This window comes from Podarcis filfolensis (genome assembly GCF_964270895.1).
Source record: "Podarcis filfolensis genome assembly, chromosome: Z".
NCBI classification, from domain to species: domain Eukaryota; kingdom Metazoa; phylum Chordata; class Lepidosauria; order Squamata; family Lacertidae; genus Podarcis; species Podarcis filfolensis.
Genome location: NC_139617.1, coordinates 25,025,934 through 25,040,129, shown reverse-complemented (window position 1 = coordinate 25,040,129; position 14,196 = coordinate 25,025,934). Strand labels below are relative to the sequence as shown.

Sequence of the window (14,196 nt, the reverse complement as noted above, 5' to 3'; positions counted from 1 at the left end):
CTGTATGGAAAAGGTGTAGGAGACTTTTGGGTTCAGGGTTCAGGATCTCACTCACCAGAGCACATAATTCAGGTTCCTCTTTCTATTCCACAACCTTATTGTGAAGCTCACTGACTACAGCTTATCAGTCCAGTTTCTCAAAACTAGAAGCTGCTGTTCAGAAAGAAATATTTGGGGTGCATGTTTTCTAGCACAAGTGGAGGGTCCCTCTCCCTATTCTTCCCTCCTGCCCCACCCTGGGGTGAGCATTATTGAGCGAGGGATTCTTTTGTCTTGCTGCTAATGCATTAGGCATACTTAGGAGCAACCTGCCACTCTCATTAAGAAGTGACCAGCAGAATCGCCTAAGTTTATAGTCTAGCTAGCAGATAAAAAAAATTTTTTTAATAAATAAAAATAAAATAATATTGCTGAGGCGTGATTTCAAGGCGCTATTGAAATTAAAAGTGGCTTTTTGAAACATTTGAATAAATGAATGAAATTGCTCTCTCTTGATCAAACACATACAAGCCCTCCTGGTCTCTTCTTTGAAGATAAAAATCGCAACTGGCAACACAGTCACTCTGTGTTCTGCATGCTTTTTGGATGAACAGATTGCCCCATCCAGCTCCCCTTTCTCTGGGCCTCATGTTATAGCAGCCAGCATATGTTAAGAAGAAAAGAAAACACAACTCCCTGCTACATGGCAGCAAGTCATACCAGCAGTAAATAAACAAGGCACATTATCCAAACACGGTCAGGGCTGTTGCAACATTTTTTTAACATAGTAACTGCTTAAAAGAGGCCTCTGCTGTGAAAGACCTCATTGGACCTAGACTATGGTAAATGCTTGCGCTGGTAGTTTGGCTCAGAACTCAGCAGCTCTGACCGAGCTGGTAGGCAAAACCGTCAGCACTGAAACGCCCCACAGGGCCCTCTCTTCCAGGGCTGATCAACAACTTGGCTAAAACAACAAGGCACTTAAGCTGCTTGCTGACTGGGAAACGTTATTGTTCTGCAATAGCGGGGAGGTTTGAATTTAGCTGCTCAGTGAAGAGAAAGAAGAGTTTGGATTTGAGTTTAAAGCAGCTAGTAATTAAACCTGGTGTTTTCCATCAGTGATGTTCAAACTGGTCTGAAGAAGCCTGGGCAATGCATCCTTGAGCTCTTAGGAAGGATTGCTCCAGGAGAATTTCAGGAATAACCAATACATTTATCTGAAAAGGAACATTTTGCTTGGCTGCTTGTACCAATTTTACAGCTGCAGAGGAGTGTTGTGTTTATTCCTGTGTTTACACAGCAGAGGAGTGAAAGCTGGTCCATATTCCGCATATGCTGAAATATATGGGACAACCCCTGACTTTCTGATACCTGGGCCCAGTAAATCACTGCCCCTTTTTTCTCTTCTGGGAAGAGGATATGGATGTGTATTGAAAAATATTGGCATGCGTGCCATAATGCTAAACTTCAGGTTTCCATTCTGTCTCCTAGCTCTCTAGAAGTTAATATACCCAATACGATAACTATACACTCAATGCTAGCCTGTGTCACAAAACAGCAGAGCTGAATTGGGTGGAGGCAATTTACTACAGAGAAGGAACAACAATGGAGTAAGTGCTTCAGCCAGGGGTGACTAACCCCCCAGATTGTGAGCTTTGCCTAGCCTCTGAAGCACATTTTCCCAGACCTGCAAGATCCAAAACAATTAAAACAAAAACACATAGTGTTTGGGTGAGTGGAACCTGGTGGCTGTCAGATTCTGATCCTCAACATGTGACCCTCTAAGCCTCTCTCTGTAGCCCTCAGAACTCCAGCGCCAACCCCTCTCCCCAAGAAACAAGTCTACTGTCCAATGGTAAAATGCACATTAGTTTGACCCACTTTCACATCTGGTCCTGCCCACCACTGGCATGTGGCCCCTGGAAGGTTGCCCAGTAAAGAATGTGGCCCTAGGGATGATAAAGGTACCTCACCCTTGATTTGAATGGAGAGGGATTTATAACCCATCTTTGGGAAGATATGTTCTCTCTCTCTCTCTCTCTTTGAGTGTGTGTGTGTGTGTGTGTGAGAGAGAGAGAGAGAGAGAGAGAGAGAGAGAGAGAGAGAGAGAGAGAGAGTATATGACCATACCCACTGCTGGTATATATGCCCCCCAGAGGGTAAACTAAAGATGAACAAAACCAAAGGGTCAACCAAACGTTGGCAACCTCACCCAGGCTTAACCCTGGTATAACCTGCCACAGAGCTTGTGCTTTGCTGCTGAGCTTCGGTCTTTCTCCAAATGCACAGCAGCAGTGAGCCCCTGGCAGACACCCTAGGGTTCTACGGCAGGCAAGGCAACATGGGATGTTTTCCCTGAAGGTATAATACTGGAAACTTGCCATTCTGTAGCATCGTGTGTAGGTTGCTGGGCAAGTTTGCCTGTGCAGGGACTGCCATATTTCTACATACATGTTTTTCCAACAGTATGGCCAACATGTCTTCCTGCTTAAGCATCCACAGAATCTTTGGTGAGGGAGGAGGATGGGGAGAAAACCAATGGGTACCACCTCTGGCTCCACTCTTGGCTGCCCCACCAGGTCCCCAGCAGCCGGCACTGAGTTGCAACATGCGGTGCTCAGGTTTGCTGTTCATGCCCATTTTACAGATGGGGAATGCTGAAGCCGAAACATAGGGCCCAAGGTTTCACTCTTGAGTTTGGGGCAGAGGTAGGACTTGAGCCCAGGCTTTCCAGCACATGGTGGTTCGCTTCCTCAGTCGGTGGGTAAGGTATACATAAAATGTATACCTTATGTTATATCAAAAATCTTGCACAAATTGTCTCTTAGTACCAGGTTAGGAAGAGCTTTTCCAACTGAGCTAGAGTGTTGATCCGTCTAGCTCAGCAGTGGCTTTTCCTGGTCTTGGACAGAAGTACAGTGGTACCTCGGGTTACATACGCTTCAGGTTACAGACTCCGCTAACCCAAAAATATTACCTCGGGTTAAGAACTTTGCTTCAGGATGAGAACAGAAATCGTGCTCTGGCGGCACGGCAGCAGCAGGAGGCCCCATTACCTAAAGTGGTGCTTCATGTTAAGAACAGTTTCAGGTTAAGAATGGACCTCTGGAACGAATTAAGTACTTAACCCGAGGTACCACTGTATGTCTTTCCAAGTGCTACCTGAAATTTGAATCTGGGACCTTCTGCATGCTGCCCCTGCCTTTGCAAGACATAGGGCTCTGCTCTCTGGCTCTGTTCCTCTGCCTACTTTCTTGATGGGAGTGGAAAAGAGAAACCGTAAAAGCATCATCTTGCCTGAAGGCTCCTCTCCTAATAACAAAATTATTTCCACTGTTACTGAAAGCAGCAAACTCTTTGAAAAGCTGCCATTTGGAAGAAAAGAGTTCTCTGTGTTGCACATTTTGTGAAGGGAGAGAAAGACTGTGTAATTTTTATATCTTCCTGAGATTTTCTTCAGAGCCAGAAAAGATGGATAGTAGTGGCAAGATGGCCAAAATAACATCCTCAAAGGTTATTTTCAATTGACTAATAATATCTCCCTTTTAAATAAATATGTAAATATCTAAATATACTGTCCACTATGATAATAAAAATGATGGTGGGCTAGAATGCTTTATTGCATTTTGTATATATTTTGAAATCACCTTTGGTTCAGCAACAGTGTCCTGAATTAATTTGTAGCTGTATTAGAATAATAGTGTATGTAATAAGGTGGGCCAGATATTTATCTTGCAAACTTCCTATAAACATTTTTTACATGGAAAGAACAAACATTGCTGATGTTTATCTCATCTTCTTATTGGCCAATATATACTGTAATGTGCTCTTAGCAAAATGGAATAATTAATGTGAATTAGTTGCTCCTTTGTAAATTTCTCAAGGTTCTTCACACCAGTGGCGTAGCGTGGGGGGTGCAGGGGGGGCGGACCGCACCGGGCGCAACATCTGGGGTTAGGGCAAATCAATGGGTTAGGGGGCGCAAATCCACGGGTTAGGGGGCGCAAATCCACGGGTTAGGGGGCGTAAATTACTTGCCTTGCCCCGGGTGCTGACAACCCACGCTACGCCACTGCTTCACACTATGCTTGTGGTTATAAAACCAGGGATGGTAGTTACTGTAAAATCATTCACATTCTTACATTATATGAAAAGGCCCAAACATATGTTTGTAACTATAAGCAAACTGTGATTGGTTGGATATTGATGAAAATACTCGGTGGCAAACTGACAGCTGTTTGCCTTTTGAAGATATGATATAATGTAATGATGAATGTGCCACTGTTGTGATTTTTTTTTTTTAAGTCCATCAACCATGCTTTGATGTAGCATGATTAAATTACCGGTAACTAATGGCCAAAAATATAGCTGAGATTTAGACTACTGAGTATATTTGGACATTTATACTTGTACTGTAGGAAAAGGGGCATGGGCCTAGCAACCACAATTTTTGGCCGCTGAAGCCAGCCCAAAAAACTATGCAGCCCTGTTTAAAATACTCAGAATGTGTTTGCCAAGGAATGCCAACCTAGGTGTTTCAGTGGCTCTCTTTAGCATTCATACCATGGGCCTTTGTCTGGAGGCCTGCTTTATAACAGCTATAGGAGCTCTATGTGCGCAGGCAGAGCAGCTGAATGAGAGCCAGTGTGGTGCAGTGGTTAGCGTTGCAGACAAGGATCCGGGAGACTAGGGTTCAAACAGTGGCGTAGCGTGGGGGGTGCAGGGGGGCTGGCCGCACCGGGCGCAACATCTGGGGTTAGGGCAAATCCATGGGTTAGGGGGCGCAAATCCACGGGTTAGGGGGCGCAAATCCACGGGTTAGGGGGCGCAAATTACTTGCCTTGCCCCGGGTGCTGACAACCCACGCTACGCCACTGGGTTCAAATCCCCACTCAGCCTTAAAGCTCACTAGGTAACCTTGGGCCAGTCACTGCCTCTCAGCCTGACTTACTTAACCAACGTGATAAAGGGTCAAGTCTTATGAGGAATGGTTGAGGGAGCTGCATAAGCTTAGCCTGAAGAGGAGGAGACTGAGAGGAGATACAATAGCCATCTTCAAATATCTACAGGTCTGTCACATGGATGATGGTGCAAGCTTGTTTTCTCCTCCCCCTGAGGGTAGGACTCAAACCAGTGGATTCAAGTTACAAGAAAGGAAGAACTTTCTGATGCTAAGAACTGTTTGACAGTGGACGGGGACACCCTCAGATGGTGGTGAACTCTCCTTCATTGGAGGGTAATCAGAAGTTTGGGATAGAGAACGTCAACAGATTTTCCTGTTGATTTTCCATAACCTCTTGGAATTTATGCCTGCTGCACATGGCACCTTCCTCTTCCCCCAGTGCCATCTGTAAGCCATGCAAAGAACCGGGTTTTTGTGGATTGTGAACCAGTTACGTTACTTGTAGGTCATCAATGGATCATAGGCAGACATGCTGTTCAAGACCAGGCATGGTATTTCAGACTGCGGGGAGGGGGGTTGTCATCAAAAGTTAGTTCAGATCTGCAACAACTGAAGTTTAGATGCCCATTGCTTGGGTAAATTCAAGATTCAATAGTTAAAAAGCAAGTAGTATATTATTCTAAGGGCAATTGTTGTGGCATCTTAATAACTATAGCAATGTTATTGGCATAGGTCAAACATGCTTTTCAAGCCTTTGAAATGAATAAAGTGGTACCTCGGGTTATGAACTTAATTCCTTCCGGAGGTCCGTTCTTAACCCAAAACCGTTCTTAACCTGAGGCGCACTTTCACTAATGGGGCCTCCTGCTGCTGTCGCGCTGCCGCCGCACGATTTCCATTCTCATCCTGGGGCAAAGTTCTCAACCTGAGGTACTACTTCCAGGTTAGTGGAGTTTGTAACCCAAAGTGTTTATAACCCAAAGTGTTTGTAACCCGAGGTACCACTGTATTAATGTTTATAGCACCTGTACCCACTTGCAATAGCCCCCTTATCCCCTGCTTGGGTGGAAAAGCAATTAGCCTCCTTTCCAATCCCCTCAATATGTCACTGCTATGGTCAACAATCAGAACAAAACCCAAGAGCCCAACCAGACCAGATGACAATCCTGGGCAATTGTACACTAAAAGTTTGTCATATGCTGTGCACGTTCCCTTAGTTACCCACAATATCAGAGTAGCTAAACTGGGCTGCTTGGAGCTATGGGTTCTATTTTGGGCTGGACTTATCTTGTACTGCATAGCCAAGGGCATGCTATGCTACGGGAGGGGCTGTGGCTCAGTGGTAGAGCATTTGTTATACACACAGAAGGTCCAAAGTTCAATCCCCGGCATCTCCAGGTAAGGCTGGGAAGGACTGCTGCCTAAAACCCTTGAAGAGAGACTGCCAGACAGTGTTGGCCATTGGTTCTCCAAGGGTGTGGTTGGCGTGCCACAATGGTGTGGCAGGAGAGGACTGCAAGTGTGGCAGGAAGATTCAAGGAGAATAAAAGTACTGTTTAAACATTTCATTTGTGTTGATGAGGAGACCCCTAGTACAGAAAAGAGTAATAATTTTCCTTTTAATGTTTTTAGAAAGAAAGATGCTTTGTGCGAGGATACTGAGCTACAACCTAAAAATCGTTCTCCGCCCCAAGCTCCAAGTCGTACCTCAAGGTTCCTTTGCCTTATTTTGCTGCAGGTCTGACCAGGACTTGGCTCCTCTCCTGGCTAAATGGATGCCATAAGACAGGGCCTAACACCAGCACTCTCAAGTAGCTGCCAGGCCTCGATGCCCCGTTAGAGGCTACTGCTGATGCTCTGGAACCCACTTTGGAAAAACATCTCAGTGGCTTGGTCCCCTTTTGGAAGCAAAAATGCCAGAACTATTATTCTGTGATTCATATTATATGTAAAATAAAGCCTGATATAAATTGCAGTCAAGTTACAGTCTACAGTCTCTGAAGCATGTGCCTGAAGAATGGGAATCTTTTTCAGGCGGAAGGCTCTACTTCCCTTTTGGCAAATATAAATTTTACCTTTGTTCAGTAGGCGAATTTCTACACACATTCCCACAACTCTCTCTTTCCCCATGCAGGCAAGCAAGAAGCATTGACAGAATTCAAGGATACATTCCAGCCAGGCAAAAACACAAGAGGAGGGTACGGATGGGGAGGGGTGTGTGGCCTGGGGGAATACCGGGGGCTGGATAGAGCAGTCCAGAGGGCCACATTTGGCCCAGGGTCTGAGGTTCCTAACCCTTGATGTACCTAATACTCCCACAAACTTCTCAGTGGTAGGCCCTGGCATCTGCAGACCAGCTTGAGAAAGGCTCCTGTCTGAATTAAACCCTGCGGAGTTGCTGCCACTCAGTGTATTAACAATGAGGTGAATGAAGAAGGAAGGAGAGATTCAATTTATATCCCACCCTTCCTCCTGAAGGAGCCCAGGGTGGCAGATACAGCAACAATAAAATGGTTAAAAAGAAAGCCAGCAACCTAGAAACAGTTTGGAAAGATTAAAAAAAAACACAGTTTAAAATGTTCTAAAAACATGGTAAAAACATTCTCAGCCAGTGATCTCAAAGTTGCCAGGAACAGTGTCTTTCAGCCATCAAATGCCTTGGTAAACAGGAATGTTTTTAAATTCCTTCTGAAAGTCAATAATGAGGGAGACAGACGCACTTCACCAGGGAGGGCATTCCACAAACAGGGAACCACCACTGAGAATTAGCATTGCCAGGTCATGAGTATTCAAGACCCTGAGTATTCAGGGCCCAAACCTGAGACCTTGGTTAGCCTCTGGTGATGTCATGGGGTGGGCCCTGGAGTTAATTGGGAGGGAAGCAGGGCGGGGCAGAAACCCTGCACCCCAAGTATCTGTGCTATAATTTGCATTTGGACTGAAGCTTGCAAGCTGTAGGTGCAATCTTCTTTATACATCATCACCACCATCATCATTTATTGGCCCTCTTGCTCCCCTGCCCTCCACCTGCCACCTGGAGGGGCCAGGCAAACCTGAAGACTTTAGGTCTGGCCTGGAGGTCTGGCAATCCACCAACAAGCCCTTGCCACCAACTGTAGTCATGAGATGGCTGATATCAACCAGGGGTGGGCTGCCTGCCCTCAGCGCCACCCACCTTTTTCCTCTGCCCAGCTGATCAACCTTTGCTGAGCAATGGGGAGAAGATCGCTGCTCCCACAGCCACTCAGAGCAGCGCAGCAACCGTGATCTTGTATACACTGGAAGTGTTGCAGTGGGAGAGGCATTATCCATTTTAATGCATAAAAGTTGTGCAGTGTGCATATTATTATTATTATTAATTACATTTATATCCAATCTTTTTCTCCAAGGAGCTCAATATGGCTTATTGTTCTCCCTCTGCTCATTTAATCCCCACAACAACCCTGTGACGTAGGTTACACTGAGAAGCAATGACTGGCCCCCAAGGTCACCCAGTGAGCTGCATGACTGAGTGGAGATTCGAACCAGGTCCCATGCTCAATTTATCACCAGCATACACATTCATGGCTTTAGTCTGCATGCAACCACATGTTTTCCATGCTGTATCCTGTGATTAGCCTCAATATTTAAAGTTTCTCTCTAGTGTCCCACATGCTTAGAGGCACATCAGTTCTGCTAACAAAAGCAATGGGACTTGAATGCATATCACGTTAAATCAACAGGATAACAAATTTGTGAAAGACAACCTTATGGCCTGTTCACATAGAGGACAGTTTGATTTATTCAGGCTAAATTTTAGCTTTGATTTGGGGGCGGGGGGGGGGGGAGGTCAGACTGTATGAAAGTATCTTAATCCAATTCTCAAATAATATAATGTTTGATATGCTTAACATGCAGTATGTCGGTAATCCCTACAACAACCTTGCAAGGTAGGCCATTACTGCTAATAATGCAGGGGCTGAGGATGAAGGGGTGGGGTTCTCTGTTGAGTTTGTGGCAGAAGTCAGATTTGGCCTGGGAGCTTTGAATCACAATTGGTATAATCTTTAAACTGAATGTTAACTTGTTAAAATAATTATGTTTATTTTTAAAACACAGCTTTGGTGTTTTGGATTTTCTTTATGTATATTTTGCAGTCTCGGGGCCTTAAAGACAACCTTGAGGCTCATTCGTGATTTCAAGGTGCGGTTTTGCTGTGAATGGGGAGTGTGTGTTCCACCAAACAGAAGGGCAAAAAAATGTTCCAGGCCGAATGGAACAAGCTTCCCCCAAATGGCTCCTCTCGAAAGCAAGATCTTTGAAACTCATGTGGGTCTGTGACTCATGCTGTTAGCATGCTTACTCGGAAATACCATACACTTTACATAACAAAGTGGATCTGTATACACATATAGAAATGTAGGACTACGAAAAGAAAAGATACACCTTTGTAATCTGAAGTTGTTTGTGGACTCCACCAGCCCAGTTATCTTGGACCTCTGCACATCCTGACATTTGCAAGGAGAAGGAGATGGAAACTTTTCAGGTTGGACAAATATGTGGCTTTCCCTCCCCCCACCACCACGGCTCGTTTTTTTAAAGCAAACATGTTCCTTTATTTTCTCTTGCAAGCTCAGGAGTTAATGGGGCAAGGAGTAGATTGTTTTATTTTTAGGCACAACAAAAAGCTGTATGATTTAGAAACAAACAAACAAACCCTTCCCAATGCCCTTCGAAAATGGGGAAACTTTTACAGACGTTGACCTAAAAATCTTGAGCTATAGCTCTTCCAAGCAACACATCTCAGCCATCAGGGCCATCCCAGTATATTTTGCCACCTGAGGCAAAGAACAAGTTTCCTCCCTCACAGTCGCACCAAGAAAAGTTTACCATGTAGACAGGGCAAACTTCCTTCAGTGCTGAGGGCAGAATGTCCTCCAATGCACCCGAAGGCAGCAGGCCACATTACGGTACACATGGCCCTGTATCTTCCAGTTCCTGGCCCTGGCCCCCTGCCCTCCAGCATCTGCCGCCTAAGGCAGCTGCTTCATGCTACCGAATGGTGGGACAAGCACCCTCAGCCATCTTTCTCTATCCCTCCAGATGTGTAGGTGCTATACATGAATTTCCCGCATGAATCCAGGGGACTATAGTTTGTTAGGTAAAAGGTAAAGGACCCTTGTACGGTTAGGTCCAGTAAAAGGCGACTATGGGGTGCGGCGCTCATCTTGCTTCAGGCTGAGGGAGCCAGTGTTTGTCCACAGACAGCTTTCTGGGTCATGTGGCCAGCATGACTAAACTGCTTCTGCTGCAACAGAACACTGTGACGGAAACCAGAGCAAATGGAAATGCTGTTTACCTTTCCCGCTGCAGCAGTACTTATTTATCTACTTGTGCTAGCATGATTTCGAACTGCTAGGTTGGCAGAAGCTGGGACAGAGCAATGGGAGCTCACACTGGATGCACGGATTTAAATTGAGCCCAAGAGGTGCAGTGCTTTGGACCACAGGAGCTACTTGCATCATGGTCCCCTCTCTCAGCCTAATAAGAATAATTATGAGTGAGATTCAATGTAGCATCAGCACAAGAAATGGGACAGGTTGCAGTTCCCAGCAGGGCTGGCCCAAGACATTTTGGCACCTGAGGCAAACCACAAAATGGCACTCCACCCACCAAAGAAAAGAGGTGAGTGAAGGAAGAAGGGGGTGTGTGGGGTGTGTGTGGGGTGTTAAGATATACACTGGGAATGGAGCCGGGGACAGGAATCAAATAAACCTTACCTGAGGGCTGAAATGGGAATCAGATGCAAGGGGAAGAGGCCTGCTCTGAATCACATTGGGCAGTTGCAGACCCCAGGAGACCCCAGAGGGTAGCCCTGCCATTTCCTCCCCAAAGGCGGGAGGGAACCAGCAGCACCTCATACTCGCTGAGAGGGCAGCAGGTGAGTGAGTGGGAAACTCTCTGGAAAATAAACATGAACTTTACAGCATGCTACACCATTAAAGAAAACGTGTTAAAGATGCAGTATTTAAAGATGCATGTTAAAGATGCAATATAGATGGTATCTCACCCCATCAAAACACTTTATACAAAGATGTATAAAAACATAGCGAACAACTGTTGACAGTGCGGGGAAGGAGAGATGTAGATGTGGGGGACATGCAGAAAGATTAGAGTGTTTTGGAATCTCATTTATGACGAGCTGAAAAAGATCTTTAAGTCAACATTCTTAAAAAAGCCAGAAGCCTTTCTGCTTGGAATTTTAGGTAAAGACATTCCAAAAAATCTAAGAGAATTTTTTCTATATGCTACAGCTGCAGCCCGAATACTGACCGCAATGAATTGGAAAGGGGGAAAAGATCCAACCATAGCAGATTGGCAGTGCAAATTACTGGAATATGCAGAAATGGCACAACTGACTAACAGACTAAGAGGTAATACAAGACAATCATTTATTCAAAAATGGGATATGCATAATAGATATATACAGAATAATAACAGTGGTACAATATCTATCACAGCATTAGAATGACCCTTGTCTAAACAAACTGTTAAGAAACAAGTAAAAAGGTACAAATTGTTGTAAGAAGGTATTAGAAAATACAGAAAAAGTAAGGTTATAATGATAAGTACATCACCAGAAAGGTTATATGCATCAGGAAATGATAGGAAGTCTATTCTATGTTAGCAAAAGAGATTGTATAAATTTAATTTAAATTTATTTTTTGTAAACATTTATAAGATTATCAGTACATGATTGTTTTCATATTGTTATATTGTGTATGTTATCTATGTATTTCAATAAAGCATTTAAACTGGGGGGAGGGGGACAGCAGGTCCACACGCTCCAAGGAGTACATCACAGCTGTTGGTGCCAATGTGGCAGTAACAGAAGCAGGCAATGCTTTCCTTGGAGGCCAGTTCTGCTGCCTCTGTGGATCCTGCTGCCTAAGGCGGTCACCTCATCTTGCCTTATGGGTGGGCCAGCCCTAGTTTTCAGGATTATTTCGGGGAAAGTAATGTGCTTTAAATGTGCTTCAATTGAGCAGCCTCTTGAGTGCTTCCAGACGGGGAGCTTAATTTGTAAACAGGGAGTTGAGATACTGCAAATGAGACATAAGTGACAGGCTAGTTTGTTTTTTTACTTACCAGATTTCCCCCTTGAAAGGGTGAATCTAGAATGAAATGTGGAGAAAATGCAGGCTGGGATTTTGATGCTGCTGGCATTATGGGGACTCTGTGAAAAACTTGCATGCAAGAGAAGCACTAATCCCACAATAAAACACCCTCCTGAATGTTTCCCTTTCATGCACATTCACACTTGCAACCCACCCCTAAACCTTTCCTCTGGCTGCTGCTCCATCCTCAGGCCGGACGCGAGTGGCGCTGTGGTCTAAACCACAGAGCCTAGGACTTGCCGATCAGAAGGTCGGCAGTTCGAATCCCCGCGACAGGGTGAGCTCCCGTTGCTCAGTCCCTGCTCCTGCCAACCTAGCAGTTCAAAAGCACGTCAAAGTAGATAAATAGGTACCGCTCCAGCGGGAAGGTAAATGGCATTTTGGTGTGCTGCTCTGGTTCGCCAGAAGCATCTTAGTCATGCTGGCCACATGACCCGGAAGCTGTACGCCGGCTCCCTCGGCCAGTAAAGCAAGATGAACGCCGCAACCCCAGAGTCGCCAGGGGTCATTTTACCTTTACCTTACCATCCTCAGGCAGCCATGAGGTCCACAGTGCTGGAACTGGGCCCCTCTTTTGTGGGTGCTCTAATCTAATCTGAGCACTGGGCAGCCACGTTGGGAAAGCCCACTATTTTAAGTCCTCACAATGCTATATTGTGGCAGCTCTCTCTGAGTGCTTCTACAGCCACTGCCACCAATAAGCTCACATCAAGCAGGGGCAAGGAGGCGGGCGGCGGTGACTGTGGCAGGGTGGGGTGTCCTGGATTATTATTTTCTAATTAACTTTTGGGGAAGCCTGAAATTATTATTATCATTGTTATTATATTCTTTTTTCAAAAATGTTATTGTTTTATATTTTTTGTAAACGACTTTGGGGTTGTTTTTTTGTTTTGTTTTTACAATCAAGCAGTTTGTAAACTGAAATAATAATAACAGCCATTTTCATCATCATTTGTGTCATTAATTAAATCAGCCATCCTGTTCCTGCTTGCAGGCTCATCAGACCTGAGAGTGCATCTAATGCCCACCATTCACGTATTGCATCGGTCCAGAACTACTTAAAGAAGCTCAGGGGGCCAGATGTCCGAACCCAGAAACAGGCCTGCTGGCAAATCCCTTTAATGTAGCTGAGGCTGCTGCTTTTCTTCTCTTTTGCATCTGGCTCAGGAACTGGCCTGGTTGGGAGAGAGGTAAGCACCTCTAGGTGTTATAAATAGCCCTCAAGGGCACATCTCTGTTATCTTCTGGGTGCCTACTAAAAACCTTAATTTTTTAACAAGCCTGTTAAGTGGATGGTTGCTATTATTATTATTATTATTATTATTACTGTAGCAGTACTGGATTTGAAATCTGTATTGGATGTTACTTGGTTTTAACATATGAAATTGCTTTAACCAGTTTTTAATGTATGAAATTGTTTTAGCTTTTTAAATATGATTTATTTATTTATTTATTTATTAAAAAATACTTTTATTGTTAGATCACTTTGAGGTGTTTTAAACAAACAAGCAAACAAACAAATTGTTGATTGCTAATATTGCCCATGGATGCTGCCTGCCTGCTCGTACTTCGTTTATCAACAGCTGGCTGTAGGATCTCCCCTTTCAGCCTGCTCTTTGGAGAGAGAAATCAGTTCCAGGAGAATTGCAATGAGCTCTGATTCTAGAAGAGGCCAAGTTGATTACACATGCTAGCTTTTGGAACTCTAGTTTCCGACGTGAAGACTGACAGTGTGTCAACGTGTGGGGGCGGGCAGAGAGGATCAGCACTGTTTTAGGATCAGCACTGCTTTAAGAAATCTAGAAAAAAATTGCTTTTGCTCTAGTCCTTGAAACTATTGGCCTTCTGATCCATTTGTCCATTCATCTGGTAAACAGTCCTGTAAAACAAATGCTTAAGCAACCAGAAACTGAGTCTGTGCTTATGTTTGTGTTCTAGGGCTATAAGAGCCTCCACTGCCATGTTTCATTTGCAGATGCTACCATCTGGTGGTTAAATGTAGTCATCTGTGTAAACAACAGGTGGCTAAACTTTTTTGACCTGAGATCTACATTCTTCCTTTGCCAACCCTCCAGGAACCATGCCATCTCAGGACTCATTTGCTAATCCCACACTTTTCAGTGCATTTCCCCATCACTTTTCTAGCTGCAAGAAGTC

At 44.6% G+C, this 14,196-nt stretch overlaps 1 long non-coding RNA gene across 1 annotated transcript; it reads left to right on the top strand.

Annotated features, from left to right (window-relative positions):
• The first annotated feature begins 9,582 nt into the window (after nucleotides 1-9,582).
• Nucleotides 9,583-13,861, top strand: LOC310754391. The gene is made up of 4 exons (XR_014543792.1): nucleotides 9,583-10,546; nucleotides 11,176-11,295; nucleotides 13,013-13,229; nucleotides 13,623-13,861. It is a non-coding gene; the product is annotated as an uncharacterized lncRNA (long non-coding RNA).
• Nucleotides 13,862-14,196: the final 335 nt, after the last annotated feature.